Here is a 20,569-nt window from a genome sequence, read left to right as displayed (position 1 = left end):
TTCTTGGAGCTTTGCATGAATACAGTTGAACCACTGAAGTCACGTGGACAGTTTTGACAACGATTTTGGTTGTTTTTCTGGCAAACAAAGATGTTTTTACTGATTTTTTGGTGCACAAAGTTGTTCCTAGAGCTACGTATGATTACAGTTGAACCACTGAAGTCACATGGAGAGTTTTGACAACGCTTTTGCTTCCTTTTCTGGCAAACAAAGTTAATTTTACAGATTTTTTTAGTGCACAAAAGTGTTCTTGGAGCTTTGTATGATTACAGTTGAACCACTGAAGTCACATGGACAGTTTTGACCATTTTTTTGTTCCTTTTCTGGACTTTGAACATTTCAGGACCTTTGTTGTATGTGGAGGATGAGAGAGCTCTCGGATTTCATCTAAAATATCTTCATTTGTGTTTGGAAGATGAAAGAAGGTCTCAGGGGATTGGAATGCACAAGCGTGACTAATTAATGAGAGATTTTTCATTTTGGGTGAACTACCCCCTTTAAAATGTTGTCGTCTGGAATGCAGTATGCAAAAAGACTGTGAACACCATTATTTTGTAAAAGATTCTGTTCAATAAATACCTAATGAGAAAGTACCCTCAATGAAAATGAGTAACAGCTTGAACCCAGAAAGAGTATTCAATAAGTTAGAACTTAACAAGCAGCTTGTACAAGACCAATCCAAGATGATTAACCAAATTATATTGGGCAATTCTGACAATGATTCAGTTTCAAAATCTGATCAAGAATAAGCTAATTCCTTGGACTTTTTATTGTGGTTATTGTATGTGTACATCTTATTTGCATTGCATCTCCAGCCCAGGCTCATTTAAAATACGTCCCTCATTCTATATTTTTGCAAAACCTGAACTACAAAGCTCTGGGTACATTTTGTCACACATTTGAGATGACACATCCACTAGAGGGCGCTGTGTACATTTTTGCAAATTTGAAATGCATTACTTAGGGTGCATTTTGTTGTATGTTACAGATACACATATTTTGTGTACACATCAATGAGAAGGCATACAGATCACATAAATCAGCAAACCACTGACCTAAACCCTTGTCTAAACCCAACTATTAGTGTTTTCAAAAGCAAACATGAGAGAAAAGTGCATTGTGACCAAATAGTTTTACCTTGATTTTACATTGCTTTTATCCCTTTGGTGGAACTGTGCTTTACCAGACTCAAACCCGAGCATTCGGCATTACAAATAAAACACTGTACAAGGTGAGCTATAGAGCAAACTGACCATGCCAGAAAAATTGTCCATATGGAGATATATATGTGATGCAAATGCATTTGATTACAAATCATTGACACAATTAAGTTGTTTTGTATTATTTATTTGGTGTTGTGCAAAGAACTACATAAAAATAAACCTGTGTTCATTCATAATATGTCTATGTAAATATCATTAGTGTGAAAAGGAACAAATGATACTTGTTTTAAACTGCCTCGTAGCATTTATTTTACCTAGAAACTGTAGTAAAGCGACTGTTTAAGGCCCAATCCCAATTCTACCCCTAGCCCTTCCCCTTACCCCTACCCTTCGTTTTTTGCGCTCCCGCCAAGGGGTAGGGGTGTCCCAATTCTCTTTAGCTTGAAAGCGTAAGGGCTAAGGGCAAGGGGTAGATACCCCTTTAAACGAAGATTTTTCAGGACCACATGCACTCGAAACCAAGGGGTACGAAAATTTCCCAGAATACACCAGCCACAGCTGCACCCGGCAGTAAGGAGATCCACAAATTAGTATTTTTTGTCATTATTATGAATTTTTACATCAAACAAGCACATGTTTTAATATATTCATAACCGCGTTCACGTTTTACGATCATGCTTTAAAAAAACGCTAAAACAAAACTCGCTAAATTTCACGATTTATAATCCCTAATAATAACTCCTGTATAGCAGTCCCACAACATTCTGACACTCGATGACACTCGAATACCCTGTCAGAAAACTATAATGGCTGGGAATGAGCTTTTTATAGTGTCTGCTATAATGTTAATGTTATTTTGGTGTGTTTACATAGATGAATATGGCTGCTGTGTAAATGCACAGTACAGTTATGAGCTTATCGCCACATTATATCATTATGATTACATGATATATGACAAATACCAAAACATAACCCAACTGCAATAACTACAGCAGTCCTCTGATCTCGTATGAAGCAAGAAATCACCATGACATATGGTGACGTGTTCAGGTGCTGTAGTGCTGTTCCAATTCTTAGGGGTAAATTTTGAAGCCCTTTCCCTTAACACTCGTTTTTAAGGGCCAAGAGGAAGGGGTAGGGGTACAATAAATATGCTTTTTTGTGGTTTCACAAGAAATGTAGACTGACACACATATTTCCAATGAGCCAATGCTGATTATTGGATTAAAACCTTATTATATTCTAAGCTTACAAGCCAATAAGATCACAATATAATACAAAAATAATATTGTATAGTAGCAAAACTACACCAACACATTAAAATATATCCAAAGAGTGTATTACTTTGTAGTTTCAAAAAACCACGCTATATTTAGCTAACGATAAAGGAAGTTTTACACACAGTGTGAGATTTGCTTCTTCATAGCTTTATGTAAAAATACATGCATGCTACCCCCGTTGGCATTTGTCCTATCATAAAGCTCAATCTCATGTTTCTGCCTCTCAGAGAGGTTCAAGAGGAAATGTTTCCCTTCTGCGGAATAACAGCTACTGATGGCATCTCATATACAAAAACACTCCTACATTGAAGAGCACAGCCATCAAGAATGACGTCTAAAACGCCTATGTGCAGAATAAAGAATAAACAGTTGAGCATTTGCCTGTATATATTACCGCTAATGCCGTATCTCCACCATAAACACGTCTAAAAATACACATGAGTCATTAATGCAGCAAATCATAATGGGGCTGATTCAATTGTGTGTCTGTCGGCTTGTTACATAAACACGACTTGGTCTCAAGATACTGATCGAGGTGAAAGGAGACTCCTTCGTTGTCCCGCAGGAATGCATTCCCATATTCCGCTAAATCCATTCTCATCTAATCTGAATGCTACTAAAGCTATCTTTGGCTTCCTGTACACCCAAACAAAAATAAGAGACAATTTCAGTAGACAAATGCTATTTTGGTGGATGTCTTATAAGGGAAGAGAAGCTCAGCGGTGGTTTTGTGCTGTGAAGAGCTCCAGCAGAGAATTCACATTATCTCAAGTGTGCCACAGAGAAAATAGACTACTCATACTCAAAAGCCTGCATCACTCAACCCACACTTTCTCCATCACATTGAAATCATTGGAGTGACTGATGAAATAATGGCTGGAAATGTCACTGCATCTAATGCTGTATCTCTAAGTTGGTTTTAAAATGTGAGCGACCGATCTTGGTTGTAATTTTGATCAGTGGGATGTTGTATACAAATGTGTATTTTTTTCATTTTCTAGTAACAAAATAATTGAACAAAATTACAAATTTATACAAAGAATATACTTGACCCCAGTTCGCCTCAGAAGGATATATCCTGGTGCATCGCCTATATGCAACAGATATAAGAAACACAAGGGCACCAGTATGGATATTTTTTGGAACTGTGAAAAACTAAATGAGTTTTGGGATACATCAAGTTGTCTGTGATGATCCTGGGAAAGAATTATCACCTTTAATTTATCTTTTTGGGGTGAAGTATCAGACCCTTTATTTGCCAAAAGGAGGGGTCTGATCTCTTATGCATCTAGGAAATGTACTATGTTAAACTGGAAACTGGAACACCCTCCAACATTTGAGTCATTTAAAAACATTATAAACCACACACTGCATTTGGAATGTTTAACATAGAGTTTAAAAAACAAAACACACATATTTTTAGAAACCTGGAATATTTTTGGACCCTTTATGAACCCTTTGACCTGTGCTTATATAATAACCATAGTTATCACACTGACCACTCATACGCTGTTTTTGATTTCTGTTTTACTGAATTTGATGATGTACAGTATATGGGGCAGCATGGTGGCGCAGTGGGTAGCACAATCGTGGAGTGGAGTTTGCATCCTGATTAATAAGCTGGACTAAGCTGAGAAGAAAATAAATGAATGAATGATAATTTACAGTTGAAGTCAGAATTATTAGCCCCCTTTCAATTTTTTTTCTTTTTAAAAAATATTTTTAATTATGTTTAACAGAGCAAGGAAATTTTTTACAGTATGTCTGATAATATTTTTTCTTCTGGAGAAAGTCTTATTTGTTTTATTTTGGCTAGAATAAAAGTTCTTAATTTTTTAAAATCCATTTTAAGGTCAAAATTATTAGCCCCTTTAGGCTAAATATTTTTTCGCTAGTCTACAGAACAAACCATCATCATACAATAACTTGCCTAATTACTCTATCCTGCCTAATTGACCGAATTAACCTATTTAAGCCTTTAAATGTCACTTTAAGTTGTATAGAAGTGTCTTGAAAAATATCTAGTCTAATATTATTTACTGTCATCATGGCAAAGATAAAATAAATCAGTTATTAGAGATGAATTATTAAAACTATTATGTTCAGAAATGTGTTGGAAAAATCTGCTCTCTGTTAAATAGAAATTGGGGAAAAAAAATAACCAGGGGGGCTAATAATTCTGACTTGTATGTTTTTAAATTTGTATACTCTGATGCTACTTAATGCTGAATATTCCCTTTGTTATTTGCGCTGATTGTTATATTGTAAAATGATTTAAGATAAATAATTAAATAACAAATTAATAAAATATATATATTTTTTGGTAAAAAATGTGAGCGGCCTCAGAGATGGGCAGTATTTATGATACATGTATTTCAAGTAAGAATTCCAAATACAAAATAGTATTTTGTCATTTGTACTTATAGGGTTAATGAAAATGCCTTAATATTTTGTATCAAAACACTTAAGTGTCTTGTATTTTTCAAATATTGTGCAAAATTCTACATGATGGCATCATAAAAATAATATGACTGAAATATCAGAGATCCTGATGTAACCAGGTGGACCCTGCAACATTTTTACATGTTTTTATTTTTTTTTTGCATCATTAATGTTCAGATGACTTATATTCTGTGCTGTATGTAAGTTTTTGAATCTTCTAACGCTTAAAAATATCATATGTTTACAGATATTTAAGAAACTAAGTGCTAAGTGAACATTCTTGTTTATCTGAAAAACAATGCTGAAGTCAGATATTCTGATTAGAAAATGTCTGTTATATGGCAGAAAAGGTGGCTTTGTTTTGGTCCCTTTAACCCGCCCACTGCCACTTCAGCCAATTATATTTCCACACCCCGGGTTGCCTTGGTTGAAAACAGTGTATTTCATTCATTCAGTCAGAAAGGCTCTCAAAGTCTGCATCCGTGAACGAAATGCGGTGGACAGAAGTAGAATCCGAAATGAGACGCAGATTCAGAGTTTCACATGAGGTGGTTCATAATTAGCAAATTATATAAATATTATGAATGTAAACATTAGGTGAGCAGGTTACATTGTAACCCTAACAACATGCTACGTGACGACATTTGCAGTGATATGCTATTTGGCTGTTTGCACCAGACAAAACTACAGCCATTCAGAAGCACAGAATATGCACCCACTCACAGAATAGCAAGGTTTATAATCTGTTTAATACATATTAAACCTCTTTAATATTAATAAATGTAGAGGCTGAATCACTCATATGTGATGGTTTTTGAGTCACAGTTCAGTTAAATTTCAAACGGTTTATTTTATTTTCAAGATCTGAGGTGAACCATCTGCTGCTGCTTTCAGTAGTTTGGCATGTAAAATGGCTTTCAAACTCACATTATTAGCATTTAACTCTGAATAAAGCACATGAGGTGTACCTGAGGTGATCATTGTCAGTTTATCCTGTTGTTCATCTGCAAAAAAATAGAAGCTGTTTCTAAAACATCAATTTCTGGTGTTGGTTAGAACAAAAACTCCATTTAATATGGAGAATATTCCTTCTATCATGTGCCACTGCTTTTATTTAGAACACGACCGATTTAGAAATCAGCCTGAAATCAGCCTTCAGGCTCGATAATCAGGCTCGCTCCTATTAGTCCTCAATCTGGCAACCTGCGCTTGCGTTTGCGTTTGCTTTGATCCAGAAATGCAATATCTAGTTCAACCACTGGGGTTAAACTTACATACTGCACCTTTAACAAACTTGTTTAACCATCAACCCATTGGAAAGCTGAAATGCAACGTGTACAAAAATGCGTATTGAACATTGTTATTTATTTATTTTTTTAAATTATCTATCATTATCATTATTATTATTACTATTATTATCTGAATTGAAGTAGTTTATTCATTTGTTTATTCTCATGTTTTTAATAATTTGTTTGATTCCTGATGCTTGAATGTTTCAATATCCAATCGGATGTTTTAAAATCCAAAACAATATCCAATCAGAAAGCAAGCTGACAGGAGACGGAAGCAAACAGTCATGGTGCAGCACAAAATGAAACGGATTTGGAAAAGAGATGTGCAACAGCATACATGTTTATTTGTTTATTCATCTGCCATATATTTTTTTTTAATATTAAGAGATTTTTCAAGATTTGTTAACATTCGTGGTTGAATATCTGTCGGCATGTGGTGTGCTTTGTCATATCGCAGCACGACACACACTATAGGAGCTTCACGTCTGTGGTCTCTAACCGTACGTTCACACCGAAAGCGGCAAGAGCGTCAAAGTAGTACACTGGCTGCTTGTTAAGTTTCGTATTGAATTTAAAATATTGCTTCTTACATATAAAGCTTTAAATAATCTAGCTCCTGTTTATCTAACCAATCTTCTGTCTCGCTACAATCCAACTCGCTCTTTAAGATCTCAAAACTTAGGGCTTCTGGTAGTACCTAGAATAGCCAAGTCGAGTAAAGGAGGTCGAGCCTTCTCATTTATAGCTCCTAAACTCTGGAATAGCCTTCCTGATAACGTCCGAGGCTCAGACACACTCTCCCAATTCAAAACTAGACTAAAGACCTATCTGTTTAGTAAAGCATACACTCAGTGCACCACTTAGCGTGCTTCCACACAGGTTCTGCATCTTGATTATATACACTATGAACAGCAGCTACGCTAATTATCTTCTTTATTCTCCATTTCCACCTGGGGATACTCTTCCCGAGGCCCTCAGACTATGCAGAGTCACTGATTCGATCTAAGACCAACGACGAGATGATCCCAAGGTTTCCATATCCTGGACCAGGCCGTATCCTGAGCAGCTACTGTGGTGGTCATGGAGGAGTGGAGAACATGAGACTGATTCATGTGATGCTCCAGAGACAGACGAGTCTTCGCTGAGGCCAGCTTCCAGCCTCCGCCGCTGAGACTGCAGCTCTGCACAAGACGTTTGGCCAGCGGAGAAATTAAAATGGTCGTGCCCAACTGAGCCTGGTTTCTTTCAAGTTTTTTTTTCTTCACTTTCGCCATTTAGTGAAGTTTTTTTTCCCTCTCCGCTGTCGCCACTAGCTTGCATGGTTCGGGATCTATAGAGCTGCGCATCGTTGGATTTGCTCTTCAGTATTTGGACTCTCAGTGGTGATTTTAAACCACACTGAACTGAGCTAAACTGAACTGAACTTAAACACTGCAAACTGAACTACACTGTTCCTATTTACTATGACCCTTTATGTGAAGCTGCTTTGACACAATCTACATTGTATAAGTGCTATACAAATAAAGGTGAATTGAATTTAATTTTGCGCCGAGGAGAGTTGAAATCAAGTCAACTTTATAGTAATGAGCTATGACGCAGTTCGGCGGCAAGCAATCAGAATGAAGAAGTCCACCGCTTGAGAGGAGTTCAGAGAACACAGACCTGTGAACTTTAATTCCGACCACAGTTGTTTCCAGGGGTTTGATGATTCCGGTCGCCGGATTTTCAATTATTTACAATGTTTTCTTACAGGAACATGTATTAAATAAGTTACTGGTGAGTTACTGATGTGCATTAATGTTGTATATATTTATCTTTAAAAACACGGGAATCTCATGCGACAGTACAAAACAGTATTGCTGCTTCAGAATACTGTATGTTAGACACATATTGGATAATTAAGTGGAGCAAAGCCACATCACATGCAACTTGATCTTCTATTGTTAAATGAATTTGATAAGAAGTGTGCAACATTTTCACGCTAGAAAGCATGTTTTATGCAGGAATGTAACTGATATTCTGCAACGCCTCCTTTAAATACGAGATCAATGTAGCGAATTTTGACGCTCTCGCCGCCGGAGCTGAAGGCAGACAGCTTTGTCGCCAGGGCGGCCAGAGCGACCTTGGACGCTCTCACCGCTTTCGGTGTGAACGCACGGTAACATTTAAATATTTTATAAGATTTAAAGAACCATTGTACCTAGCTTAAGCAGTGTAACATGAATTTGCCCATCAATAATACTTACAAGACAAACCTAGTGCTCCAGCAAAAGTGATATACAGAGTAACAAAATAAGAGGAAGGAGTCTTGTAAAATCCACACACACAAACTTTCGCAAGAGATGCATTCTAGCATGTCATCATAGCTGTCCATATGTGTTCAGACCACTGAAATACCACAGTGAAACAGGCATAAGATATTAGGCTCAGATATTGACAGCTGGAAATTGTCTCCTCTAAAAATAAATGAGTCAACCACATTATGTTTTTGGTGTATTAAGGAATGTATTACTTCCGTTCCATTATAGTTTATATTATTGGATGAAAAGCCAAAGTAATAAGCTAATTATGACAATTTAATTATTTGAATCCAGCTGTCCTTTGCGTACAAGTAAACATGAAGTTTCCGAAACAAAGCGTTAAAAAGGCATTAGTGGAAGCAGTTTTGAGCATTGTCCCATCTGCAAAAACGTACAGGTAACACTTTAGTTTAGGTCACAATTCATGCTATTAACTAGTCGCTCATTACCTGCCTATTATTAAAATATTAACTGTTCATTGGTAGCTATAAAGTATAATCATATTCTACATTCCTAATCCTACCCAACCTAACCCCAACTACTACCTTACCATTAATAAACAGCTAATTAGTTGTTTATTAAGTTAGTATTGCTAGTTAATGGTTTGTTAATACCATGAATTGTGACCTAAACTGAAGTGTTACCAACGTACTTTCTCCTAGATCAAGGTATCCAATTCTGCAGTTCAGCTCTAATCTGCTCTGAGACCTCTGCAGGAAGTTACCCACAATGACCTCGGTTAGCTGGTTCAGTGTATTTAATGCGGGCTTTGCACAACAAACTGTGTGCAAAAAGATTGCATAATGTTAGTTCATAGTCTTTCATGTCGTTTGTGCATGGAGATCAACCTAGGGTAGTTGTTTGGAAGTTTACAGTAAAATTCTATGGTTATACTATGTAAATTACTATGGTGTTTTTGGTGACTGTAGAATGGTCTTATAGTGTTCAGGAAGTTAAGCCGGAGTGCTTCAGTTCAGTTTCAGTGTTTGGTACTGCTTAAAGTGGTTGAGATTATTATTGTAGTCTCTTCACCTCTACTGCATTAACTTCCTGAAAAAACGTTTTCATTCTGAGTCGTCCCATTCCACCCGCTTCGAATGTTATCACTCGATTGAATGGGCATTATCAGTGGATATCAGCTGATAGATATGGGCCAGTAGGGGCCTTCTGAGCTGTTATCATCCTAATCAATTAATCAGCTATACTAATAGAGAAGACTCCAGATCCAGATCTGTTTTTACATTACTGTGACGGTTGGGTTTAGGGTTGGCGTTAATAAAATACAATTAATGGGAAATTTATTAAATAATAGAAATAATTCTCATTAACTGCCGCAGTCGTATGTGATCTATAGATGATTAACCATGTGGATGGATGATTACAGTCTTCAGAGCATACTAGTAGGCACAGAAGGCCCCTACTGGCCCATATCGATTAGCTAATAACCACTGATAACGCCCATTCAATCGAGTAATAACATTCGAATAGACTGTCCATTCTATCCGCTGTGTGTATTTGAGATGCTTTGGTAAAGGTATCGCTAGCTTGGAACTTCACCCAAGGTGGTACAAACAAAAAGTACCAGCAGGGTTCCCCTGAAGTTCTTGAAAGTATTTGAAAGTGCTTGAATTTCATACATATGAATTCAAGACCAGGAAAATACAATCATAGCTCATTGAAAGTGCCTGAAGTTAAAGTTTATGGTGTACTGTGCTGCGTTCAAAACTGAATGAAAAAATTCTTAATTTAAAATTCTTACATTTCAGTTTTAGACATGAACTATGACAAATAGCAATACTTCAGAAACCACATTTGAATATTACCAGTATTGAATTCAACTAACTGTATTAAAAGTTCTTTGAATGCGTTTAAAACTGTCTGCATTTTTGAAAATGACATTCAAAACATCATTATTAATGTAAATATTAAGTGTAAATGAAATGTTAAGTAAAGGAAGGACTTTCATGGCACAGCAGGGAAATAAGTATTGAACACGTCATGTTTTTTCCTGGCAGCTGTTGACATGGAAGCTAACCAGATTTTCGTAAAAACCCCAATAATACAAAGATAAAAATAAAACAAAACAAAAAAATTCTGAATTTTTTTTATGTGTGGTAACAATGAAATGACACGAGGAGAAAGTACTGAACTACTGAAATTTATTTAATACTTTATATAAAGGGCTATTTTTGGTGATGGCAGCTTAAAGACACCTCTCATATGGAGAATAAAGTCACATGCATTGCTCAGATGTGATTTTTCACAGACTTTAACAGAGTGTAAAAATCTTGATGGCTCTGTGTGTCTCGTCTGTCAAATCTGAGCTTTATTTTGTATTTTCTATTGGATTCAAGTCAGGTGATTGACTGGGCCATTCTACAGCTTGATTTTCTTTCTCTGAAAACATTTGTATGTTTCCTTGTCTGTGTTTTGGATCATTGTCTTGCGGAAATGTCCACCCTGGTTTCATCTTCATCATCCTGCTAATGTAGATGTTGGACTGAAGCAGCTAATATTCATTTACAATGACGAAGGGCAGAAGGTTTCTGAAGAACTACTGAGCGATTTCAGCTGCTGTCTGGGCTTTCCATGCCTTTCTACACCACCTTTTCTTCATGTGTTCAATACCTTTTCCCTGCGTCATTTCATTTTCTTAAGCATAACTTAGTTTGTAAACTAATTAGCTTTGCTTTCTGTGCGTATATGGATTTCTTTGGCTGTTACAAAGTTATTTTCCCTGCTGAATCTAATGTGCACAGCTCTTTAAAAGGCAAAGAATCAGTACCTGATAAAATGATATGATTTATTAAACTGTTAGATAACAGATATAACTCACCTCTAGATTGTCAGAAAGATTGGCCGCTTGGCCACTGATTGAAGTGTCTGAGTCACTTGTTTTGTGTTTCTCTTGAGTCTCACTATTCCCTGTCCTTGCTTGACTCTTTCCTCTGTGCTCAGATTCCTCTCGACTCCTCCCAGAGCAATCCGGCTCCTGTCTTTCCTCTTGACAAATCCCAGAATCCTCTACAAGGGCCTCCCTTGGTGAACTGAATCCTCGGTTATCCCAGTCGTCTGCGAACTTGGAAAGCTGTCCTTGGTTCAAAAGTTTTAAGGCCTCTGTCCTGCCGCTATAATTTTGGCACCTCCCAGAAGTCTCTGTTTTATGTCTGCTGTTTTGCAGCTCAGTTCCTGGACATTCAGCGTCTCCTTTATTCAGACTCGTGCATGTTTCCTCGTTTGCAGCTAAGGTGCTTCCAGTGTCCTCTGACTCAGAGAGGAAGCTGTCATTGCTTGTTGGCTGGTCTAACCTAAAGGAAAGCAAGAAATAAAACAGATCCATCAGCTGAATGTACAGTTGAAGTCAGAATTATTAGCCCTCCTGAATATTTTTCCCCCAAATTCTGTTTAACGGAAAGGTTTTTTTCAACACATTTCTAAACATAATAGTTTTAACAACTCATTTCTATTAACTGATTTCTTTTATCATAATATTGTACTGATATTTTTCAAGATACTTATATTCAGCTTAAAGTGCAATGTAAAGGCTTAACTAGGTTAATTAGACAAGTTATAGGATTTAGGAAAGTCATTGTATAATTCTGGTTTGTTTTTTAGACAAAGTGTTCACAAAGCAACAAAACAATAAAACAAAACCGAAAATGGTTTGTAATAATTAATTATTATTTTATTAAATAACATTTTGTAAGACTTTTTACATTCGAGAGATGATGTTTTAGCACAGTAGCAACAAACTGCCCTTGTGTGTTGCAAGCCATTGAAATGAATGGGTTTAGGCAGTGCCTTCTGTGTCCAGTATGAAAGTCAATTCAGACCCTGAAGTGATTATGACTGGACTGAGAGTGAAAGCAGTGTGCTTTTTTTTAACTCATATTTTCTGCCATATTTCACTTTCGTCATAAAGCGAAAATGCTATTTTTGTCTAATAATTTCAGCCAGCCGAGTGTTCAGTGAATCCCTATAGTATTTTTGGATGGAAAATTAAAAAAAAATTTTTTGAATTAATTGCGTGCACTGACAGACCAAAAAATATATGTATATAATTATACCAATAAATTAATATATTAGTGTTGTCCTGCTATTTTTATTGTTGTGTGCTATTACATTATTATAGTGTTCTGTGTAGTTACTGAAAGGTCCAAAACAAAACAAAAACAAATATAAAAAACCTAGCTGTGTTGGAAATCGCACATTTCCCTACAATATAGCATGTGAAAAACAATTTGTGAGCCGAGTAGTATGTCCGAAAGCATAGTAATTTGAAAAACAGAAGTAAACGAGTAGTTTCTGTGAGTTCCGGTGAGATTCTGAAGTGCGCATCCAACAGATGTTACGCTATCCCATGATGCCACACTACAGAAGTCATGTATATTACATATGATGATTATAGGCGCATGTAATATGTCCAAATTCAATTCACACTACTCACATTAATAATATAAAGAACATTTTTTTAATGGCCGTGCAGTAAATTCAAATGCATTATCTACTTGAGTAGTAGGTGATTTTGGACGCAGACTCTCTGATGATTTTTGTTTATCCTCACCTGCAATTTAGCTCATTCAATTCACCTATACCGCATGTCTTTGGACTGTGGGTGAAACCGGAACACGCGAACACTGGGGAGAAAATGCAAACTCCACACAGAAACGCCAACTGACCTAGCCTGGGCTCGAACCAGCGACCTTGCTCATGCTACCCACTGTGCCATCATGACGCCCAATATTTCATATCTCAATTTAAATTTTTTTTTATTCTTACTCAGTCTCAACAAACTCTGATGCTTGCTGACAACTATCAACTATTATTTTCGGTAATTCCTTACAACATGGATAGGATCAAACTTATGATTGCTTTTTAATATTAAGATTTAAATTCCTGCCAGGGATGTTTATTAAACACTGAACCTCGCATGAACCTGCCGCGAGTAAGAAGGAGAAAATGAAAGTACACCAGTAGCAAGGAAAAATCAGATGGTCAAGACGTAATCTTTAAAATAATGACAATTTTAAAAAATTAGCAAATATATAACTGAGGTTTGTGATACAGCAATCACAGTGAAGCATTCATTAAAACCTTATTTTCCACAGAGCGAAACAAATCATCCACCCGAAGTTGAGTAGTTGACGGGCAAAAAAAAAATTTCTTGGAATCTTTTGAAACGAATTTCCCTTGCTTTAATTGTTATCCCAATTATATAATGTCTGCTATATGTGCCAAAACAGGAATTTCCGTGAGATTGTGTTGGTTTGTTAAATAAAATAATTATCTAACCTACATAAAATTAAACTGAAATATTTGCAGTTTCAGAGAAGCATGTATTAAACTGTTTTCACTATTAATGACAAATTTGAATAAGCAGGAAATGCTTTAGCAATGTATTCGGAGCACTGAACGTTTCCAGATTACCTCAGAAGAACAAACTCTGTGGGAAGGATGAGAGAACTCAAAAACTCGCTGTGAGAATGAAGATGTCTGCATATGTGTGCCAGTCTGTCATATAAAATTGCTTAAAACTGTGTGTAGAAAGTTCATTGTAGTTAAAGTTTGCATAAATAAATGATTGATCTTATCCACCCGAGACCCACCATAGGTAAATATGCAGCCTATTTCTTGATTATCTGACCAGCGCATTAACGACAGCGACCACTGATATAACCAAGAAATTATATGATCCTTGACCAGTGTCACCCACGTGACGAAACTCGTAGTGAAGAACGAGAATTAAACAAGCTAGACTTTCTGCGATGGTGTCGTAAGGCGTCACAAGCATTGTATCGGTTATCGTGAACTATACCACATTACACGAGAAGAAACGATTGTATCTTGTGTCACGACACCCTACGTCAGGGAAATCGTGCCGAAATCTTGACAAATTCGTGTAATCTGACCGGCGTTTAAGTCACATCTCCTACAACAGAGATATTCTTATCCCAAAGTATTACGAGTGTTATGACAGCAGCAAAATAATAGTTAAAAGAGACAATTCCAGCAATAACAACGAAGGATGTGTCCTTGAGGTTTTCGGGCTATGCTAAAAGGGTTTACAAGTAGGGAGTCAAAGAAATTTATTGGGGCCACGGTGGGTGACAGTATAAACTCTGGTGTTCCTGCACAGTCTCACCTCACGCTGGATCATCTTTGAGTGAGGATTTTACATATAAACACACACAGGAATGTAAACACTGACCCAGCTACATTCTCCTGTCTGTTGTGTGGCGTGGGCTCTTCACAAGCTGACGGTTCCGGCAGGGAGATCTTAGTATAGAGTGAAGAATGACCCGAAGGACTAATCACTCCCACAGATGGAAGACCTGATGAAGAGGAACCAATACTGTTAAACAGACGTCTTGTAAAAAGGAAAATATCACAGGGTTCATACACAGTTTTACACACATTTAAAATTCCAGGACTTTTCCATTACTTTACTAAAACTTCCAGGTAAATATTCATGACCTTATGCTTCATGTAATGTCTACGTATGTAATGTAATGTATGTAAATGTATACGTATACATTTCTATATCTGTAAAACAGTTTTTAGAAAGTATCTTGCTGTCTGTGTGAAAATATTTTAGAAATGTTTGCCTGTGTTTTCATAAGACTTACAAGAATAGTACAAATTAGCTTTTAGCACTGACAGTATCTTACCCCTGTACTTAGAGATTGTTTCTGGACACCACATTCAAAACAGAGCTTGAATTACGACGAATGCGAGTGAAAGAGAGGCTAAGCTGAAACTGTGAGTTGCTTTTTTACCCTACACCGAGAACATCATGTGTAGTGACGAACCGCGCAATTGTATTTAAAATGTTCCCAATATTCATTCATTCGTTCATTTTCCATTGGCTTAGTCTCTATTTCAGAGGTTGCCACAGCGGAATGAACCATCAACTACTCCAGCATATGTTTTATGCAGCGGATGCCCTTCCAGCCGCAACCCAGTACTGGGAAGCACGCATACATACTCATTCACACACATACTCATACACTACGGCCAATTTAATTTACCTAATTCACCTATAGCACATGTCTTTGGACTGTCGGGGAAACCGGAGCACCTGGAGGAAACCCACGCCAACACGGGGAGAACATGCAAACTCCACACAGAAATGCCAACTGGCCTAGCCGGGACAAGAACAAGCGACCTTCTTACTGTGAGGCGACAGTGCTAACGACTGAGCCATTGTGCCGCCTGTACCCAATGTTATCATCTGAAATATATTGAAGTACACTGATATTTGTTAAACAAATTTCCATGACTTTTTCCAAAAGATTTTGGGTTTATTTGATTTTCCACAACATTTCCAGGCCTGGAAAATGCCTTGTCAAAATTCCAATTACTTTTCAGGGCCGTATGAACACCGTTATCAAATTATAGGCCTCTTTATTACTTCTTAGAGAGCAGTGACTTTAATCTGAGACCAAATGAAACATTTTGGAATCTTCTATGGTTTGAAATAAAATGAATTTTCTCTAATGTGTTGCATTCAGAATCATAAATTGTTTCAAATTGTGGTCTGCCATCAAATCTGATTTGAAAATAGACTTCTTAAAAGGAAAACTTCACCCAAAAATGAAAAAATGCTCACTTTTTACTCGCTCTCAAGTGGTTTTAAACATTTAAGAGTTTCTTTCTTCTGTTGAACACGTAAGATTGTATTTTAAAGAAAGCTGAACAATTTTACCCATTGACTTCCATACACTCTCAGAAAAAAATGGTACAATGTTGTACCAAAGAAGGTCACTGGGGCAGTACCTTTTTATGAAACAGAATTGTACCTTAAGAAACAAATTTGTACCATGGCAGTTTGTATCTTTAAGGATATGATTTGTACCATGGTAAACCAAAATGTACCTTTGGTTTTTAAAACCTGCAGATACAATATTGTACTTTCATCAAAGGTACAAATCTGATCCATAAAGGTACCACTAATGTGACAAGACACTTTGTACCTTAACAGTGTCAAATGTGTTCCTTCAAGAACTATTTCAAGAAGGCATTTTGCTGCATCCAAAATGCGTCAATTTATTTTCAGTAAATATAAAACATCAAATACATTTATAAACAATGTTTTTAAGCTTAACCTCGCGAAAACGGAAATGATTGAAGTTCCTGCCAACCCGACTCTACACCATAACTTTTCAATCCAAATGGATGGGGCAACCATTACTGCATCCAAAATGGTAAAAAGCCTTGGAGTAATGGTTGATGACCAACTAAACTTCTCTGACCACATTTCTAGAACTGCTCAATCTTGCAGATTCGCACTCTATAACATCAGAAAGGTCCGACCCTTCCTATCTGAACATACAGCTCAACTCATTGTTCAAGCTCTTGTTCTCTCCAAACTGGACTATTGCAACTCTCTACTAGCCGGGCTTCCAGCTAATTCTATCAAACCTCTTCAGCTGCTTCAGAACGCAGCAGCACGAGTGGTCTTTGATGAACCCAAAAGAGCACATGTCACTCCGCTACTCACCCGTTTGCACTGGCTGCCAGTTGCTGCTCGCATCAAATTCAAAGCTCTGATGTTTGCTTACAAAGCGACCTCTGGCTTTGCTCCTTTGTATCTGCTCTCACTTCTGCAGATGTATGTGCCCTCCAGAAACTTGCGTTCTGTAAGTGAACGTCGCCTCGTTGTTCCATCCCTAAGAGGGAAGAAATCACTTTCCCGAACTCTCGCATTCAATCTGCCCAGTTGGTGGAATGAACTCCCTAACTACATCAGAACAGCAGAGTCACTTGCTGTCTTCAAGAAACGACTAAAAACTCAACTGTTTAGTCTCCACTTTCCTTCCTAATCTGCAACTGCCTCTCTGGCTATACCACTAACTGTACTCTCTCAAAAAAACATTACTAATGCTTTGCTTCTTAGACTTTACACACCTGAAACTTGTCTATAGCACTTGTTCACTGCTGCTCTTATAGTTGTGTAAATTGCTTCCTTGTCCTCATTTGTAAGTCGCTTTGGATAAAAGCGTCTGCTAAATGACTAAATATAATTGTAATGTAAATGTAAAAAGTTTCTTTTTGTGTAAATGCCTCTTTTCCATTTACAATAAAGAATAAAAATACTTTAACATCAATCAAAAGATCTATTGTTTGCTATACGTTTCACAATACTTTTCACAAAAATGTTACAGAAACACATTCCCCCATCTACAATATTAAACATTTTTTCTCTAGCTTTGACACAATACCTTTGCATCACTTAAAAGTTCATTTAATTTACTTAATTTTAAAATAGAAATAGAATTATGCTAAAGTATTGTGATGAGATATGCACAATGTTTGATTACAGTAGTTTTACAATACTAAAATGTCTGCATGAACACTTTGCATATGCAAGACTTTTGTCAGCTCATATGCGTAGTGGAAAGCAAAAGCAAAAAGGTGCAGATATCAATAATGAAAATGTATTTATCAGAAAATGCTTACCAAATGTTTATTAAAAATGCCTTAAATGTTTAGTTTACGATACCTATATTTTTATCTTACTAGCTGTTTTGTATTATAGAACTTAATGAGTTTCTTTAAATATATGGTTTTAAATGATGATTCATGTTTTAATATGGAAACTATTCATAAAATCACTTTGCCTTTCCAGCAATATTTATTTACTTTCATCGATATTGTAATAAAGAAGGATTTGTTAAACACTTACAGTGTGCACCTTTAAATGAGAACAATTGTGTATCTTCATTTTAATTACACCATAAAAGTACAGAACAGTATCATAAGAGGTATTTTCTGTCCCATATAAGGTACAACTTTTACAAAGATACAAAACTATTCCCTAAGGAATATTATTTGTACCACCGTGTACCTTTTTTCTGAGAGTGTAGTAGGAAAACAGTTTCTCTGGAAGTCAATGGCTTTTTTAGCTTTTCCTTCTTTCATGTTTAACAGAATAAAAAACTCATAAAGCTTTGAAACAAGTAAGTGACTCCGTTTACATGGACATCGTAATCGAATGATTTGACTTAATATGAATAAGACAATGATAAGATTAAGGTGTTTACATGAGTTGCTTTTTGAATGTTCCTTCATGATCCCGTTTTACATGTTATAGCACATAATTTGGTAAATGTCATTGGGTCACCGCGCTATTCACGTTTCCTCCTGAGTTTCATGTAAGTTTGGGTGTTTTATTTTTAATTTTTCAACTTTAACTGCAGTTTGACAGTTTCACTTTCATTCAGGAACATTTCATGCATGTCCTCTGTCACAAACAAGATATGATTGGATGCGAGTATGAACTGCTGGAAGAGTGTTGTTTTAGTGGAATTTGATACTGCACAACATATTGGAAAAAACCTACGCAATGCGCAATGTGGGTGTCTGTGGTACTTCACTGATTTGGTAGGTGCAGAGAATAGTGTCCAACAGCCGTGTATGTATAAATTATCCTGTTGCAAAGCGTGGCCAACATTCTACACAACGGTAATAGTTTGATTGCGGTGTTTACATGTCTGTACTGCACTTCAATAATGCAACTAAGATGGTCATACTCCACATGTCTTAATCCGATTTCTGTTTGATTCGATTATGGCTTTAGTCAGATTAAGGTAATCAAAAATCACTGTTTACATGGTCGACTCTTAATCAGAGTATTGTCTTAATTGTATTAAAATTGGTTTATTGGTGTCCATGTAAATGTACTCAATGATGACAAAACAGTTAAATAATCAGATATTACCTGGAAACAATGGCTCAAAGCAAACCTCGGAAACACGTTTTGGCAAAAACTCAGATGGTGAACCAGGATCCGGATCTTTGAAGGTTGAATGGTGGGTTTTGTTGACCTTCAAGAAAAATACACAACTTCAGTGATCATTTTAAAGCAAGAGTCTTTTATCTGTTCTTCTGTGCTCTGTAGTCTGTTATTATCCGATCAGATAAGGCCATTCAAAATATCAATGACATTTAAAAGTGGAGATATCAAAAGGATTTCCCTAACACTTTGACTAAACTAGGAGAGTGTTCCGTAGTGCTGGGGGGAAGAGATAACAAAATCAAAACTGTCTCTTCCAAATTCAACAGACAACTTATGAAATCTCAGAGAATCGCTGTGATTTATATTGGCTTGATCTGAAAGGGAGTTTATGAATCATGTTTTGCTACCATACTGTCATCTTTTCCCATTTTCCTGTTGGTGTGATAAGAGAAATCCCAAACGAGAGCTCAACTGTCTCTTCAGAATAACAGCAGAATTGAATATAGGTTTTTGTTCCCTTCAATTCTTTGCTTTTTCTTTGTTGTAGCATGTCAGTTTTTTTAAGATTAGCTTGTGTATGTTTTTGCAACATTATATTAGAAATTAATTGATTTTATAATTAAAATAAAAAAATAATTATATTTAATTAATTATAATTTCATTTTATTTATCATTAATTCGTTTTCCTTCAGCTTAGCCCCTTTGTTCATCAGGGGTCGCCACAGTGGAATAATCCGCCAACTTATCCAGCATGTTTTACGCAGCGTATGCCCTTCCAGCAGCAACCATCACTGGGAAACATCCATACACACTCATTCACACACACAAACACACACTACGGACAATTTAGCTTACCCAATTCACCTATACCGCATGTGTTTGGACTCGGAGAAAACCCACACCAACACAGGGAGAACATGCAAACTCCACACAGAAATGCCAACATGACCCAGCCCAGGCTCGAACCACCGACTATCTTGCTGCGAGGCGATCATGCTACCCACTGCGCAACCGTGCAGCCCAGAGAATTAAATACAAAGAGTAATTAATATTACTGGTTACTGCGTCTTTATAATCAGCAATAATCTTCAAAATGGGATTTGATTAATAAAGTACTGTTTTGGACTCCAAATAATAGCAAACAAAGCTGGAAATCGCTGTGCCACCAAAGCACTCTCAAGCGTCACCGGTTAGTCATTAATAGAATAGCATCACCTGGCATTTCGAAGCTGACTAAGGGTGCTTTCACAGCTGTTTTGTTCCGAAACAGGGATTACATTTATTACAGTGTTGCACTTTGTTCTTGGTGCGGTTCGCTTTCACACGGCAGAGTTTCTAAACAGACCAAAAGAGC

General features: G+C 36.7%; 1 protein-coding gene across 1 annotated transcript in view; it reads right to left on the bottom strand.

Moving 5' to 3' along the window:
* mrvi1 (murine retrovirus integration site 1 homolog) overlaps positions 1-20,569 on the bottom strand; it is a 94,824-nt gene that overhangs the window by 51,040 nt on the left and 23,215 nt on the right. Inside the window, exons 2-4 of the mRNA XM_056462358.1 lie at positions 19,198-19,303; positions 14,686-14,809; positions 11,314-11,785 (exon numbers count right to left, since the gene is read on the bottom strand). The gene's annotated coding sequence lies outside the window, so the exon portion shown is untranslated. The remainder of the gene's footprint in view (positions 1-11,313; positions 11,786-14,685; positions 14,810-19,197; positions 19,304-20,569) is intronic.

This window comes from Danio aesculapii, chromosome 7 (assembly GCF_903798145.1).
Source record: "Danio aesculapii chromosome 7, fDanAes4.1, whole genome shotgun sequence".
NCBI lineage: Eukaryota > Metazoa > Chordata > Actinopteri > Cypriniformes > Danionidae > Danio > Danio aesculapii.
Note: the sequence above shows the minus strand (reverse complement) of the source record. Positions and strands in the feature narration are given on the sequence as shown.